The following is a 16,993-nucleotide window of genomic DNA, read 5'->3' on the forward strand; positions in this document are numbered from 1 at the left end:
GTGTAGGAATTTTGGAATAGTGTGAAATATCGCTATTGACATTAGATTGTACTTCTAGTGATATTTTGGTCGTCGTTTTGCAATGTACAAACGACCGACGGTGGAAAAGTAAATTTTACAGAAACTATGCATTTAAACGTGTAATACGTAAACGGTTACGAACTATTTGCTGCAAGCGCTGAACATTACATCTGTTTGTAAAGACGTGCTCAGGTCCACACCACATTGAGCCGATTGACTGCATAGAGGAGTTGATAAAATGAATTCCCAAAAATCTAAACCTCCAAAATATCAAATATTTGAAGTAATGGAATGTAATGTGCATTACAGTATATTTTCTTCAAGTAATGCATTGCCATTACTTGTAATGCAAAATTGGCCCATTACACATTATGCCTCCATTACACTGAAATTGGCTGCCATTACATTACACATTACCATTACCCCAGGCCTGACCAACATATATTATAATTATTGGAATATTTTCCAGTAATTCCGAGTTATGTTTGTCTGCCATTGAAGATATTAAAAGCACCTCAAAGAGAAGATCTAGACCTTCCAAAGCAAAAGATTCCAATAGTTTTATCAACCCATTTGAGTAAGTACGTGTAGTAGATTAAATGATTCACATATTTTGTAAATTGTCCTTTTTTAAATTTACACTATCGCTGTAGTGAAAGGTGAATATAACGAACAGTGATCAATCTCACAACTCTTTTAAGCAATACAAAATAGATAGTTGGACAAACACGGACCCCTGGACACAACAGAGGTGGGATCAGGTGCCTAGGAGGAGTAAGGATCCCCTGTCGACCGGTCACACCCGCCGTGAGCCCTACATCCTGATCAGGTAAACGGAGTTATCCGTAGTCAAAATCAGTGTTCCAGGAACGGCCTAACAATCGATATGAAACACGTCAGACAACATTTCACCCAATGATAGGTTGTATTGACGAACTAGATCGTTATAACGATCATAGCATTTGCGAAATACTGACTTCAATCGAGACAGTTGAAACCCCTATACCATCAACTTGTTTGTCAGTAGCTTGCCTCGATTTAAAAACTGACTATAGTGTAGGTTATTGAATTGTTTGTTCAGCCTTACAATTCGTGTGATTGAAGTCGAGGTGTGTTGTTGAACTGATTATGAAGATTATGAGCCAAGGTTTGACATTACTTTAAGGTAAATTCAAAGTTTTTAGCAAACCTGAACCGAAGGCTCAATTCAGCTTTTTTGAAATTTGTCCATTGTCGTCGTCATAAACTTTTAACAATTTCATCTTCTTCAGCGCTGCTGGGCCAATTTAACTAGACTTAGCAACAAAGCATCCTTGGATGAAGGGGATTCAAGATTATTCAAATGAAGGGCCTTACCCCTATCAAAGGGGAGATGATAACAAAAATGCAAAAATAGGATGTGGTCATTTAAAAATCTTCTTCTCAAGGACCTCTGGGCCAGAGGAGCAGAAATTCATATGAAAGCTTCATCACATAGTGCAAATTCACATTTGTTAAAACCATGATCCTGGGAGTAGGATGTGGCCAGAATAGGGAATAAAAGATTTTCATGCAAATATATAGGGAAAATCTTTAAAATCTTCTTCTAAAGAACCACTCGGCCAGGAAAGTAGAAATTTACAGGACAGCTTCCTCAGATAGCGCATATTCAAAATTGTTAAAATTATGGCCCCTGGGGGTAAGGTGGGGTCACAATATAGAATCAAAGTTTTACATACCCATGCATGGACCTCATATCGTATACCCCTTTCCCAAATACATATACATTGTATGATGCTGTACTGGCTCCTACCAAGTGTTACCATAATCTGGTGAATATCTTTTGTACCCATTGCATGAATCTTTGTACACATTTAGCTCACACATATTACATGACCCATATATTGATATTTGACTATTATAATAAGAAGTCTAAAGGTAAAGATGAAATACTTCAGACCTAGAATTACTTTAGGTTGCACCTAAATATCAGAGATATAAGGTCACTTTAATTTCAGGACATCATTTTTTGTGTATGAAAACATTGATATATATGTATTGATTTATCAGTTAGAGAAGGATGGGATACAACACCTGCCCTTGACGTTGAGGAGGAGGATTCAGAAAATGAAATTGACGACGAGTCTGAAAACCAACAACCAGATATGGAAACCTACTTTGGCACTACATTCAACCAAATTAAATCCCGTGAGGAGGTGCAGGAGTTTCTGTGTCGCCATCCATGCAGTCCGCTTATAGATTTTGCCAATTTAGATGTGCCAAACTTTTGCACTAATAAAGATTGTGGAACAGAAGTAACAGTAGTTAAAGAAGTTGTAGCTTCAGCTGTCTACCTGAAATGGGTAATTGAATCTATATTCTACAACCTTCAAATTATTGCATGTGAGAGAGCACATGTACTGATTTTGAAAAAAGAAATTGACCGATATAAAGCTCAATCACAAGACGAACTGCAAAAGAAAAACTAACCTATGCACATTCAACACTTTTCTTGCAAATAATGGGATTCATATGCTTTTAAAATTACTCTGTCAAACTATCAAGCTATGGACTTTGTAATCGTACATGTACCTCCCTCCTTTCCCACTGTTTCACAATAAATAATCCATCAATCGAACTTCATTTTTTTTTCAATATCTAGGCTTTTATGACACTAATTAACAAAACTAATGCCTATCCAAACCTCATTGATTTAAGCTATTTAAAAAGATTACCCCTCCCTCCCCCCAAAAAATCAATAGAATTCCTCCAAAACATTTTTTTTAAATTCTTTGCAAATTCCACGTCTAACGCTATTTCCTTGGCATGTTCGATAATCCAAACCACGATGGCACCCTCATGATAGCCAGCCGTGCCACTTGCTATTAACGACTGAGAAATCCTTAATATTAATAATTCTAGTTTTGTGAATAAATCGTAATGTATCCTTACAACAACAGCGGAGAGGGGCTCAAGTATGTTGCAATTTATTCAATAATTATTTGCGAATGCTGAAATATTTCATCATTGTGTTAGAATTAGCATGGTGTATAATATTATAAATACATGTATCGTTGTAATTTTCTCTTCTGAAATATGCCATTGCTAAAAGGCGATTTTTATACAAATTTTATTCTAAAAAAATGATAGGTGGGCAAAACAGCGGAGGAGATAAACAGAGAAAAAAATCTGGATCCGCGCATGTATGTGCAATATTGTTGAAGTTATCGATTTATTCAAAATTATCATTATATTGAAATGCGTTTTATGTTCAAAGGCAGTGCTGTTCACACAATTCTACAAACTTAAAAGGTTTGCAACAAGACTTGGGCATTTTTATCACACAATTAGTGACTTGGAAATATTGAGAGTAGAAATAAGGAAAGTAGAGGCAGCTGAGAACAGTTCGCGCGTCAAAGATTAAGCAAGTCACGGTGAAGGAAACAGAAAAATTAAATGTATATAGTATAAAGACATTTCAATCACATTCATGTATAATATGTTTTAATGATTTAATATTTACCCTGGAAGAAAACTAAAATGGGCTAAATTAATTTCTGCTGCCTAATTTCATTCATGTATTGAGTATTTGGCAAATAGACATTGTTTAAATTGAACCTGATCAGAGCATGAACATTACAAAATATTTGATCATGTAGCTGCGCTCGCTTAAACGGAAGCACCGTCAATATATCAATTTAAAATCCAATCATAGCGCGTTTGTCATGTTGGCTCATTAGACAGTTTGAACTTCCGTCAGAGTTTGTTTTCTGTTCTGTCACGTATTATTGTACACCATGGGCGTGTAATAAACTAACAGAAAGTTAACTAAAACAAGCTCCAGATTTATTCCGTGCTAATATATGGTTAAAGACTGAAATACCAATTGTAACAATCATAAGTACAGCATTTGAATACAGAAATCTTTTGATGTCACGAATTGCGTTCCATAGTTTTGAAATTTGAACAGCATCCTAGAGTAAGAAAATTATGCAATGAAATATCTGATTCCTATCAAATGTCTATAGTTATTTCGCTTAAACAATTATCAAGTATAATGCTATTCAATAGTATTAACTATTCACCATATATACATTCATGAAACACAGACGCTTAGAGAAGACAACAAACGACGTGCCATACATCTACATGTGGCTTACGAATTGGGCAGTAAACAAAACAACAAGGCATCTATCTCCTAACTTATGCATTGAACAGAATATTCTACATATTCATTAGAAAGTTTCTGCATACATACAAAATTACTTACACTGTAATTTCCTGAGATTTAGATAAAAAAAAATCAGATGGAGACTGTCGACGCGTCTGCATCATGACGTAACATAAAGGTAACAAAAAATAGGAAGTCGTACCAATTTGATTCGCTTATCGCAACAACACATTTGCTTAAAAGCAAAACTCTTCCAGTTATACATTATGATAGCGATTTCTTAGGAACGGAAAACATAACGTCAAACGTAAACAGTTCAAAACAAGAACGTACATATCAAATTCATTACTTTACACTAATATGTCTACGGCGTGACCGTGTTTGAGGGCGAAGCAAAATGTATTGGCATTAATAGTAATTGAGATGTAGCGGATTTTCGAGTTCCTCCGTTCTGTGCATATTTCTTGTTTCTGAATCTACCTAAGTCACGTGATTTGGTGAATTTTTATGCATACTTTCTTTCGGTTTAGCAAAAAATCAGACGATTTCGTTCATTTATTTAGCCATCTGCATTTTAGATTTTGTTAGCTAATAGAGTAGTATGTAAATTACTAGTAAAAGTTCTATAAATGTTCGTTATCCTAAATTGGCGCTATACATTGTATGTTAAGTATATTTTCTTCTTCGAACTGTCAAACAGGCACAAAGTTAGAGGGATTAGGCAAGGTCAGGATTTTCAGGATGTAAGCGTGGTGTGTGGAAGAAAGGATATGTGTGTGGTGTTTGAGAGAGGATGTGTGCGTGGTGTGTAAAACTTATACGGTACCAATTTTGATGCACCAGATGCGCATTTCGACAAATGATGTCTCTTCAGTGATGCCCAACCGAAATGTTTGAAATCCGAAATAACAATGAAGTTTTTAGAGCTATTATAGGCAAAAACAGTGTGCCAAAAAAGTGGAGTCAAATTCGTTCAAGGATAAGAGCTATGCGTGAGGGAGATAATCCTTGATTTTGAAATGAATTTCAAAATTTTATAACAGCAATTAAATATACATCCGTATTTTCAAGCTAGTAACGAAGTACTTAGCTATTGGGCTGTAGAGACCCTCGGGGACTAACAGTCCACCAGCAGAGGCCTCGACCCAGGGGTCATAATGTAAAACTTATACGGTACCAATTTTGAAGCACCAGATGCGCATTTCGACAAATTATGTCTCTTCAGTGATGCTCAACCGAACTGTTTGAAATCCGTGAGAGGATGTGTGTGAGTGAGATGATGTCTGCTTGGTGTGTGTAAGAGAGATGATCAATGTCTGGATGGTCAGAGAGAGAGAGAGAGAGAGAGAGAGAGAGAGAGAGAGAGAGAGAGAGAGATAGAGAGAGAATGTCTGCGTGGTGTGTGGGATAGAGATGGAGTTTGATAAGATATTACCAAAGTCCAAAGGATGTAAAATGTAGCATCTTAATAAAAGGTGAATATAACGAACAGTGATCTATTTCATAACTCCTATAAGCAATACAAGATAGACAGTTGGGCAAACACAGACACCTAGACACACCAAAGGTGGGATCAGGTGCCTAGAAGGAGCAATCATCTCCTGTCGACCGGTCACATCCGCCGTGAGCCCTATATCCTGATCGGGTAAACGGAGTTATCCGTAGTCAAAATCAGTGTGCCAGGAACGACCTAACAATCGGTATGAAACACGGCAGACAGCATTTGACCCAATGATAGGTTGTATTAAGAAACTAGAATGTTATAACGATCACCACGACCACAACGTCGCGCGCAAATATGTCGACATTTGATATCATGAGCATTCATATACCTAGATAAACTAATAACACAACCGACAAACATTATGTTCTTAACTGTTTAAGATATGCATATTACTAATTATTGGAGAGGGATGTTAAAGAAATTTTACCCCTTTCATTTTGGAAGAGAGAGAGAGAGAGAGAGAGAGAGAGAGAGAGAGAGAGAGAGAGAGAGGTGACCGTCACGTAGATTAAGTGGCAGCCGCCAGTTATAATTCGTTATAATTCATATGGCGGCCACCAGATATATTAAGTCGCAGCCACCAGATAGTGGCAGATAATTAGTGGCGGTCTCCAGGTAAACTAAGTGTCGGCCGCCATATAAATTACCGGTCGTCCGAATTTAACGGACTTTGTCCTGTTTTGTTTTTCCCTTTATCATTCCATAGAATTATATCGTACTTCGGAATTCTCTAGATTTTTCAAACCCTAAAGTGTATTCATTCTCTCACCAGAGGGCTCATTACGCAAGCTTCACATACACGTATAGTGCTAGGAGAGCACGGAACTCTAGGTAGAGAATGAAAGTGTATTGTTGATTAGAAATACGTAGCGAACCGCAGTACGAGGAGTAGGTAGCAGGTAGGTCGGGAATGACTTGTGCAATGAACCAAACTGTCCGAAATTACCGGCATCTGCGGAAAACATCATATATCTGAGGTTAGATGGAATCGACCAAGGTGATCTGAATGCTTCACTTGCACGTTGTCAATGTTTTGAATAACGTGACAATATAGTCATATGATATAAACATCATTCTCCTTTCCTTTCTCTTTAAAAGTTCTGGCACTGTGTGATACATCAGGCTCTTTTCATAGCCCATTGGTACCTTCGTAAGTACATTTTTAACAATTAGCTCTTTGTCTCTTATTGTACAGGTTTTGTCGTATTTTTCACAGCCTTATGTACTTTTGATTCCATGTTTACATTAAATATCAACCACGTAAATGGCCTACATTCATACACATATTACGAATTAGTTCCAAATTTAAGATAAGAAAACAGCGATTTTAAACAATTTACAGTGAGCCTCAATTTAATTGCACCAAAAACATTTCATAATATGACTAAATGTTTAGTCCAAAATATAAATGTTGGATACTAGAAACTTTTAAAAGATTTCTGTAAATTGACCATTGTCAGAGGCATAGTGCGAGTAGCGCACGGACATCTGGGTACAGCATGTTAGCCTCCTTACACATTTTGTAAAAGGGAAAATTTTTAATTGTCCTGTGCCACATTCAACAAAATGCTGATAGCACGGGGTATTGCTGACAATGGAATCTCGAATCTGCTGTTTGTTTACTCTAACTCGTAAGTCTTTTCGTTTGTCTAACTCTTTGGATGTGGGGCATTTTGCACAATATATCATGTTTTTACTGTTGCGATTAATGTTGACGTTGGATGTTATTTTCTTTCCATTTTCTATCTAGTTTTTTCCCCTTCTTCAATATATATATATATATATATATATATATATATATGTGTGTGTGTGTGTGTGTGTGTGTGTGTGTGTGTGTGTGTGTGTGTGTGTGTACCTGATTAAAATTGTAAACCTACTAAAGTCTGCAGAGATTGACCAAAAGGGTTATTTCCCTCCACGTTGGGGGCTGCGATCACTTTCTATGGAGGGGGGACTCCATTAAACGTCGTAATACCAATTTTTGAGTCCTCCACTATCCAGTTCAGTTTTCATAAAAAGGTGAAGATAAGGAACAGTGGTCAATCTCATAATAAAGACTACAAAATCAAGAACATGGAAAACACTTACACATGGGAAGAGCAGAAGGTGGCTCAGGTGTCATGGGGAGGAAGTAGTCCTTTTTGACCAGTCACACCCGTCGTGAGCCTCATATGTTCATCAGGTAAGCGGATTATTCCGTAGTCAAAATCAATGCAAAAAGAAACATGTCGAACAGCATTCCAATTAATGATAGGCTATAGTAGCAAATAAGAGCATTATAACGACCATGGAATTTGCGAAATGCTGACTTTAAACTAGACTTTTGAAACATCTGTAGTATCAACCTAAATGCCAGAAGCCTGTCTCGATTTTAAAATTGATCATATGCAGAACATGCTTTTTGCGAATCGAAGCTGTTGAGATAAATAAACACTATATTAAGATGATAATGGACTATTGCTGCATAAATATGGGAAGTTGACGATAGAGAAGCTGAAATCATGGATATGGTAAGTTGAGATGATAAAGCTAATGCCATGACATTTGTTATAAAGTATAATTGTTAGTTTGAAGTTAGCATCTATGTTGAATAAACTATCCAAATACGAAGAAGATGGTTATGATTATATGGTGTTTTATATGTTGATTTCATTGGGGTATTATGAATCACATATGACTGAATATCAATATTGTTAATGGGTAGAATATCATCGAAGTATGTAAATGTCAAATTGTATGTTATCTTCACTTTTCATGATACAGGAAGATATTTTTTCTTCTCATGTAGAAGTTCTAAAAATAAATTCTGCTTAACAACACACAAAAGAGGTCATACAATAAAGGTGCACAATTCTTGCTCATGTGAATTCCAACAAATTAATACCCATGTTTCTCTTATATGAAATAGAAGTGTCATACCTACCTGTCAGATGGTCTAGCTTCTAACCATTGTGTTCACGATATCTTTAATGATTTCTGCTATTCATTGTACTTAAAACTATGACCCAATTTCAAGACACCATGGTGATATTCATCATTCAAACGTTAACACCCCTTCGTATACTTCTACGTGAAGTAGATATGATCATTGCATATGATATATCAAAAATTTACTTTCCATCATCACCTGCATATGGTGGTTATATCCGTCAACTGATTTGACACACAAGTGCTTGTTCTGCGTATGATCAGTTCTTAAATCGAAGCAGGTTACTGACAAACAAGTTGGTGTTACTTGGGTATCAACAGTCTCTTTTAAATCAGCATTTCGCAAATTCTATGCTCGTTATAATAATTTAGTTTGCCAATACAACCTATCATTGGGTCAAATACTGCCTGACATGTTTCAAGCGTATTTCCGGGGTCCGTGTTTTCTTTACTCTTTATTTTGTATTCCTTATAGGAGTTATCTTCGCCTTTCTAGGTAACCTCCCTTAATGCTTTATCAGTTTATATTTAAATCGAGGCAAGCTACGGACAAACAAGTTGATAGTACAGAGGTTTCAACAGTCTCGATTGAAGTCAGCATTTCGCAAATTCCGTGGTCGTTATAACGATATAGTTCGTCAATACAACCTATCATTGGGTCAAATTCTGTCGGACATGTTTCATACCGATTGTTGGGCCGTTCTTGGCACACTGATTTTGACTACAGATAACTCCGTTTACCTGATCAGGATACAGGGCTCACGGCGGGTGTGACCGGTCGATAGGGGATGCTTACTCCTCCTAGGCACCTGATCCCACCTCTGGTGTGTCCAGGGGTCCGTGTTTTCCCAACTATCTATTTTGTATTGCTTATAGGAGTTATGAGATTGATCACTGTTCGTTATCTTCACCTTTCATTCAAATATATGCTTCAAAAATTCATCAAAAATTATGAATGTATACACACTTCAATGTTTTCTTCTGTGTATCAAAATCAGAATATCTATGTAGCGTATAAAAAGTACATCAAACGTCAACGATACCGAAATGTAATAATTCATTGAAAAGGGAACATATTTCAGAATATAAGATTATTTAATAACTCTCTGTATTGATATAATGTTTACCTTCCATTGATCTGAGGATGGATACCACAGCACTTACGACCGTGTGAAGCCTTTGCATGGATCGACTGATGTCTACAAAATATCAATCATACAAAGAACTTCAATCTTATTTAATCTGGAAATTGAGCAATCCGAAAATGTTAACTATGAATGTATACACAGTGTAACATTGCTTAGATTTACTCAGCCTAAAGAATTAGTTGTACACCACTATGGATATGTAGAACTCAGCCTAAAGAACTAGTTGTATACCACAATGAATATGTAGAACTACCTTTGATATTTTCTTTTAGTCGTTGAATTTCCTGTCCTCCATAATTGAACTTTTCTTCAAACAAGGGTTGTGTTTCTACAAGGACTGCGATGGCTACAAATATGGCGGTTTGCAGGAGCAAGTTGAATTTCATGATTCTGTGCCGAACAGACGAATAAGTATTTTCTCCAAGGAAGTATAATATATCTGAAATGATTTGTTATGCTTTATAACCTATGTATACGTATAAGTAACAACTGCCGATGAATCATTTAAGTATAATAGTCATGTTGTTAGATACCATATACGCAGGTCTACGAATGTAAAAACCAGTTTGAATAAACTCAATAGTGTTCTGACGAGGTGCTCCAAAGGTCCTCCTAGAAAACCACGCCCTGTAGCATGATAAAACGAAGCAACAGTCCAAAGTTATTTGGTAGGGGATGGTACAGTGTATGACACAAAATATAGGCTGTGCAGAATTCATTTTCAACCTCAATAGTTAATAACATTCAATATAATATAATAAATATTTCATGCAAGCGACCGTAATATTGAAAATTGTTGTCATTTGAAAACCATTGTCAACCTCTGTTTCGCCTCGGTCGACAATGATTTTCTCTGGTAGAGAATTTCCAATGTTACCCTCACTTACATGCAATATCTATATATGATCATGCTCCAGTATATTTTGATTCTGTGTGAATATCAGAAATAGAATAATCCCCCCCCCACATTTGTGTTCCTGTAAGGAAGTTAGCTCCTCGGCTTTTAAGTACAGCTGTGAAGGATGTTATAACTGTGTAGGCGCGTTATTCTCCCATTATAGAACACATCTTGTCTGAAGTTTGTTAATGTTCATAAATGCAAATCGAACATCTAATATATATTGTTTCAATACGTATTTCAGTCGCCCAAAACATCTTATGCATTTATTACTTAAACCTACGTAGTTGAAAATTCAATTCAAATTTTCAAAGTGTTTGAAAAGCAATATATTTTGTGGCGGAATAATTGGTTGATAAAAAAAGTTTTGTTTGTACGATTTTACAGTTTCTGTTTGATTCAAGATATCGTCAATATTTTTACCCCTAGACGTGTATTTCAATTTTGCATTTTAGATACAAGTAGCAGAGACTTGTAACTGATCCAAATGTTGTAAATTCATTAATTTGATGGATAGAGTTTTCCCAACAGAACATCAATTCTTTAAAACATCTTAATTAATTTAGCTGTAATTTTGTATGACTAACACTATGACTCCTGTTTTTCCATTTAATTTCATAATTCCCCGTCAATGTAGAAATCAAAAGTATACTTCCAAAATATGGCAATACTACAAAACTCAAATACGAGCCTTTCTAAAGAAGATAAACGTTTTGGCATGATATGAAAATGCGTTAACTGCACCTTATTTATCACAGAACCTTTAATCTTGAATGCATACCTTTTTTCGAAAGAACACATCAATAATAGAATAAATTCATAGCATTTATATTTTTCATAGTAAAACTAAATTCCTGGAAAAAGTTACAAATATATACTAATTGATAACTTGATTGATTAAAGATAATTGCAAAGACGAATGCAAGATGTTATGCATAATTTACAAACCTTCTCACTACATGTAGTCCCTTAGTATACCATGAAGTGAATCTAATAATGATATTATGGAGACTTTAGTCAGGACTCTTTAAATGCTCGAGAGAATTTCATATCAATTTGAATACAAAATAAGTTGATACGCAAGCGCAAAGAAAGATATTTTCCGCATACGTGACATTATCACCATGCACACCCTCGATCTACTTCAGGATGTACTTCCAGGAAATACATATCTGTCAAAGATGGTTTTGATGCCAAAATAGATCACCTTATCTGATATTACAAGAAAAATAGCAACTTCAAAAATTATTCACAAATATAATTATAGAATATGAAAGTTGCCATTTTTATTGTTTCGAGAACTAAACAATACATGTAGGTTAAAAACCAGTCCTCATTGGAAAAATCGTAATAGTTATAGCTTGAGGTGTCTGATGCATCCTTCCATGTTTTCATCAACTGAGAAACTCTAACATTACATCACATGCGCGGGACCAGAATTTTTCCAGGGGCTCAAACTTTTGGAGACAAATTGTGTGAAACAGCGAGGATGGAGGGTCTCCTTTGGTGCATTCAATTCATCAAGCTGTAAAATATCATAGAAATGGAAACTGTTAAACATATCAATGTATTTTAAAATATTATATTGCTTCATTATCATTATATAATAACTATATCTGTATGACCTTGACCATGTATTTGTATGGAGAAAGCTTATATAGGCAACGCCTGTTGTCCAATCCTTTAATGTATTATACATAATAAAATATTGTTTAAATTAAATTCAATTCATTGGTTCAATCGTATTTTTCCAGCTAGCTATTACTAAAAAGCTATTTGAAAAATCAATGAAGCTTTTTATGCGTGAAAACATGTAAAATTAATGAGAGAAGTATATTGTAATAAAACAAAATATGGACGGCCAAGCCCCTGCCACCATCCTCCATCGATTTAGCCAAAGAGACTTTCAATATTGAGATAGTCTTCTGTTTCTTTACCGTCACTCAAAGGTTTGCATTATCCAGAAGTTTTCTAGTGGCACAATAGTGTAAATATCAGTACGCCAAATCCTAACCTATGGTTGAATTGAGCATAACTTATTGACAAAAGAACCAAAAGGATTGGAAACAAGTTCTTAAAATCTTAAATAGTGCTGTCTTTGGTGTAAAATTCGATAGTAATGCAAAAAGAAGAATTTTTTCATTTTCATATTTGCTACATAATAAATACAACTATGAAAGGTGAAGATAACGAACAGTGATCAATCTCATAACTCCTATAAGCAATAGAAAATAGAGAGTTAGGCAAACAAAGACTCCTGGATATACCAGAGGTGGGATGAGTTGACTAGGAGGAGTAAGCATCCCCTGTCGACCGGTCACACCCGCCGTGGACCCTATATCCTGATCAGGTAAACGGAGTTATTCGTAGTCAAAATCAGTGGGCCACGAACGGCTTAATAGTCAGCATGAAACACGTCAGAAAGCATTTGACACAATCATAGGTTGTATTGGCAAACTAGATCGTTATAACGACCATGGAATTTGCAAAATGCTGATTTTAAACGAAACTGTTAGAACCCCTGCACCATCAACTTGTTTGTCAGAAGCCTGCCTCGATTTAGAAACTGACCATACATTGAACAAGATCTCGCATATCGAATCAGTTGAGAGATGTAAACACCATATACAAGTGATAATGGAATATTACTAAATAAATATGGGAAGTTGACGATGGAGAAGTTGAAATCATCCCGTTTGTCTTAAAGTTGAGTTGTTAGTTTGCCGTTAATATCTACTTTCAATAAAATATCTAAGTATGAAGCAGAAGTTGACGACTCTGTGGTGTCTTTTATTTCGAGTTCACTGGTGTGGGGAGATGAGGATGGAGAAGTTGAAGTCAAGTTTGTCGTTAACATCTATGTTCAACAAAATATACAAGTATGAAGCAGATGTGGAAGACGTTGTGGTGTCTTCTATTTCGAGTTCACTGAGGTATATTGAATCGACATATGAATGAAAATTATTATTGTTAATAGATAATACATCGTCGATTTATCTAAATGTCGAAGTGAAGCCCACAGCAAAAGATTTTTTCTTCTCGCGCAGTTTTTGAATAAGTTCTGCTTCATGGGAATATAAAAACAGGTCAGCTAACAAACGATCATATATATATATATATATATATATATATATATATATATATATATATAGACCTTTGGTATAAGCAGGGGTCCGCGTTTGCCCAACTCTCTATTTTGTTTTGTTTATAGGAGTTATGAGATTGATCACTGTTCGTTATCCTCACCTTTCATGTTTAAATCACTACAATATACTAGATCTATACATATATTGAACATACACACCTTTAAGTTACTTTATACTGAAATCATTGTATTTGTATGAACTTTTGACACTCTCGGAAAAAAAGCTTTGATTGCACTAAATAGTCTAATATAACCTATGGTTAAGGATCAAGTATGAATACAATTGTTACATAAATCACAGACAATTATGAAAGAAAAATATCAAAGAAATCGTTCAAGTATACATCTTGGGAGAAAAAACTTTGTACATAATTATTTCATGATAAGTTTGTGATTTGCAGCTGTCCTCCTTACTTACCGCACAAATGTAACTCATCTTTTCTTAAATCATAACGATATACATAATTCTCATGTTCTTGATCGGGAGACTGTGGACCTCCTCTAAATCTGCATATAGGGCAGCATCATAGACCTTTAGAGTTGTTTAAGAAAATCAATATTGAAAACATTGGCCACTTGATTGAACATTGAAATGAAAGTCAATGATCTATTCTTGAGAAAACTCCAGGCAAAGGCATAAAATGCATTTATTTACACAAACGTGAATAATAATAAATAAAATAAAACAATAATAGAGTTCTACAAATGATTTTTTTTTAGGATTTTAGAAATGTACCTTGTTTGAGACAAGCATGGACAATGTGAATCAGCATTAAATGTTTTTTTACCATCAATATAGCACTATGTTGCTATGTACTATCGGACCTGACCCCGAAGGTCATTGTATGAATAAACATAAAACAGGCATTAATTAAATGAGTGTGCAAACCGAAAAATTCAATGGGATAGGTGGTTAACATTAGGCCCGATTATAAAGTTATAAAGTATACTTTCACTCTAAATAGCATATAATGCATTCTATCACCTTATCATATGAGGTCCTCGCTAACAGGAAATAAAAAGAAAAACCAAGAGCTGTGTGGAAATGTTTTCCCACAATTGACCAACTTCAAGTTTTCAAAAAGGAAAGTGTTGAAAATGAAAATCCTTGCAATCAGCACATCTTCAAGTTATTTGCATGGACTCATTTCATAATATTTCCTCAAAAATGAATATCTTATCAGACAACAAAACTACAACAAAAGTACATTGCACGTTTCCTCTTGATAAGTGATAGAAAAATGAAAATAGAAACAGAAAACCCAGAACGGACGGATACAGACGTGAGAAACTGGGCCCTCCCCCTCCCCTTGGGATTTGTCAAGATGTGAGATACTCGGACGGGAGGGGAGGGGTAGGGGGGTCTGGACCCGACATTAGGTTTGTTTCTTGTGAGGTTTTTTTCTATATCCCTTTCGCACGCCACTTCCATAAAAACTTTTATATGAAAGGTGAAGATAACAACAGTGATCAATCTCATAACTTCTGTAAGTAATACAAATTAGTGAGTTGGGCAAACACGGACCCCTGGATATACCAGAAGTGGGATCAGGTGCCTAGGACGAGTAATCATCCCCTGTCGACCGGTAACACCCGCGGTGATCCCTCTATCTTGATCAGGTAAACAGAGAGAACCATAGTCATCATAAGTGTGCCAAAAATGTTCTAACAGGCGGTATGAAACAAGTCAGACAGCATTTGACACAATCATACAGTGTAGGTTATATGACAAACTTAATCATTATAACGACACTAGAATTTGTGAAGTGCTGACTTTAAACGAGATTGTTGCAACCCTTGCATCACCAACTTGTTTGTCAGTAGCCTGCCTCAATTTAAAAACTGATTATACGCAGAAAAATCTCTTGTGTATCGAATCAATTGAGAGATATATACACCCTATGCAGGTTATATTGAAAAAATACTACAGTCGTTTGCCTAGTTCCGGATCACATTTTCATTAACGATTGCTAGCGGTATAATCCACGAAGATACTGTAGGTTTTAATCGTCTTGTGAGAAGATCAGAAGTTACTAAAATGAAAAATAACAAAAATTATTTGGAAATCGTGGTAAATATTACCGGCCTTTGCATTTTCCATAACCGTGTTCATGGGTCAGTTCCGAATCACACTGCCAGTTCCGAATCACGGGGATGTTTGAAACAACTGCAGGCCGATTCGAACTTTCACTGACCCGATCCGACTTTCAATCGGTCCGAAACTTTAAATCAGTACGTGTGTATGTTTATATTGCTTAATATATATCTAGTTTTTGTAGAAATAAAATAAAGTCAAACACTAGTTTAAATTAATCTTTACACTATTGACGCTATATACATTGAACAATTATATTCAAAACTTCACATTTAGGCATTAACATAGCCAAAACTGCGGCATTCAAAATTCTCTTAATCAACATTTATAAATACTTATCTTTCTCTGAGTGTGGTTATGATCTAACATTATATATGCCCGGGATAACAATCCTTCGGCATTTTCTTGTGGAGTTGGAAAGAAAAAATAATACAGTCATACATGTATATCAATATGCTTAAAATTGAATTGACTACAGTAGGCCTATACTTTTTAAATATCAATTTCAAGATGTAAATCTAGATGCAATACATAGTATATTTACTGTCCCGATGTTCTCATTGTAATGTATTTACGGGGGGGGGGGTATCCATTTTGGTAATCAGAAAAAAAAATTAGTTTATTGTGTTTATGAAAAAAATGTGTGCGTATTATATCTGACACTACTTCTATAAATCGAACAGTGCATTTAACGTAGTTCCACAGTCACAATACGTCACGAAGATCGAGGCCGAGATCGTATTACGTCACAATGGTTGGGATTTGTAATCGCGACCGTTTTCGGTTTTGATTTTTCAGTGTGAGTATCACATCCGGTGATTTAATGGCGCGCTAAACATAGGCGTCCACAATAACTAGAGATGGAAAAGGGAGATTTTTAAAAGCATCGCGTCAGAAACAAAGAGAAGGATTGGCGAGAGGAAGAGAGATAAACAAGGCTTGTAAGAGTGTCATTAACAATGAAACATCCGAGGAGCCAGTCAGTGGAATTGACCACAATTATTACCAGGGTGTTGACGATCTCGCCAGAGAAGAAATTGTATTATCACAAGAAGAGAAGACGGACCAATGGCGCGTGGGCATACGTGTTGTTGATTTGGGGGT

The sequence above is a fragment of the Ostrea edulis genome, chromosome 7 (genome assembly GCF_947568905.1).
Source record: "Ostrea edulis chromosome 7, xbOstEdul1.1, whole genome shotgun sequence".
NCBI classification, from domain to species: domain Eukaryota; kingdom Metazoa; phylum Mollusca; class Bivalvia; order Ostreida; family Ostreidae; genus Ostrea; species Ostrea edulis.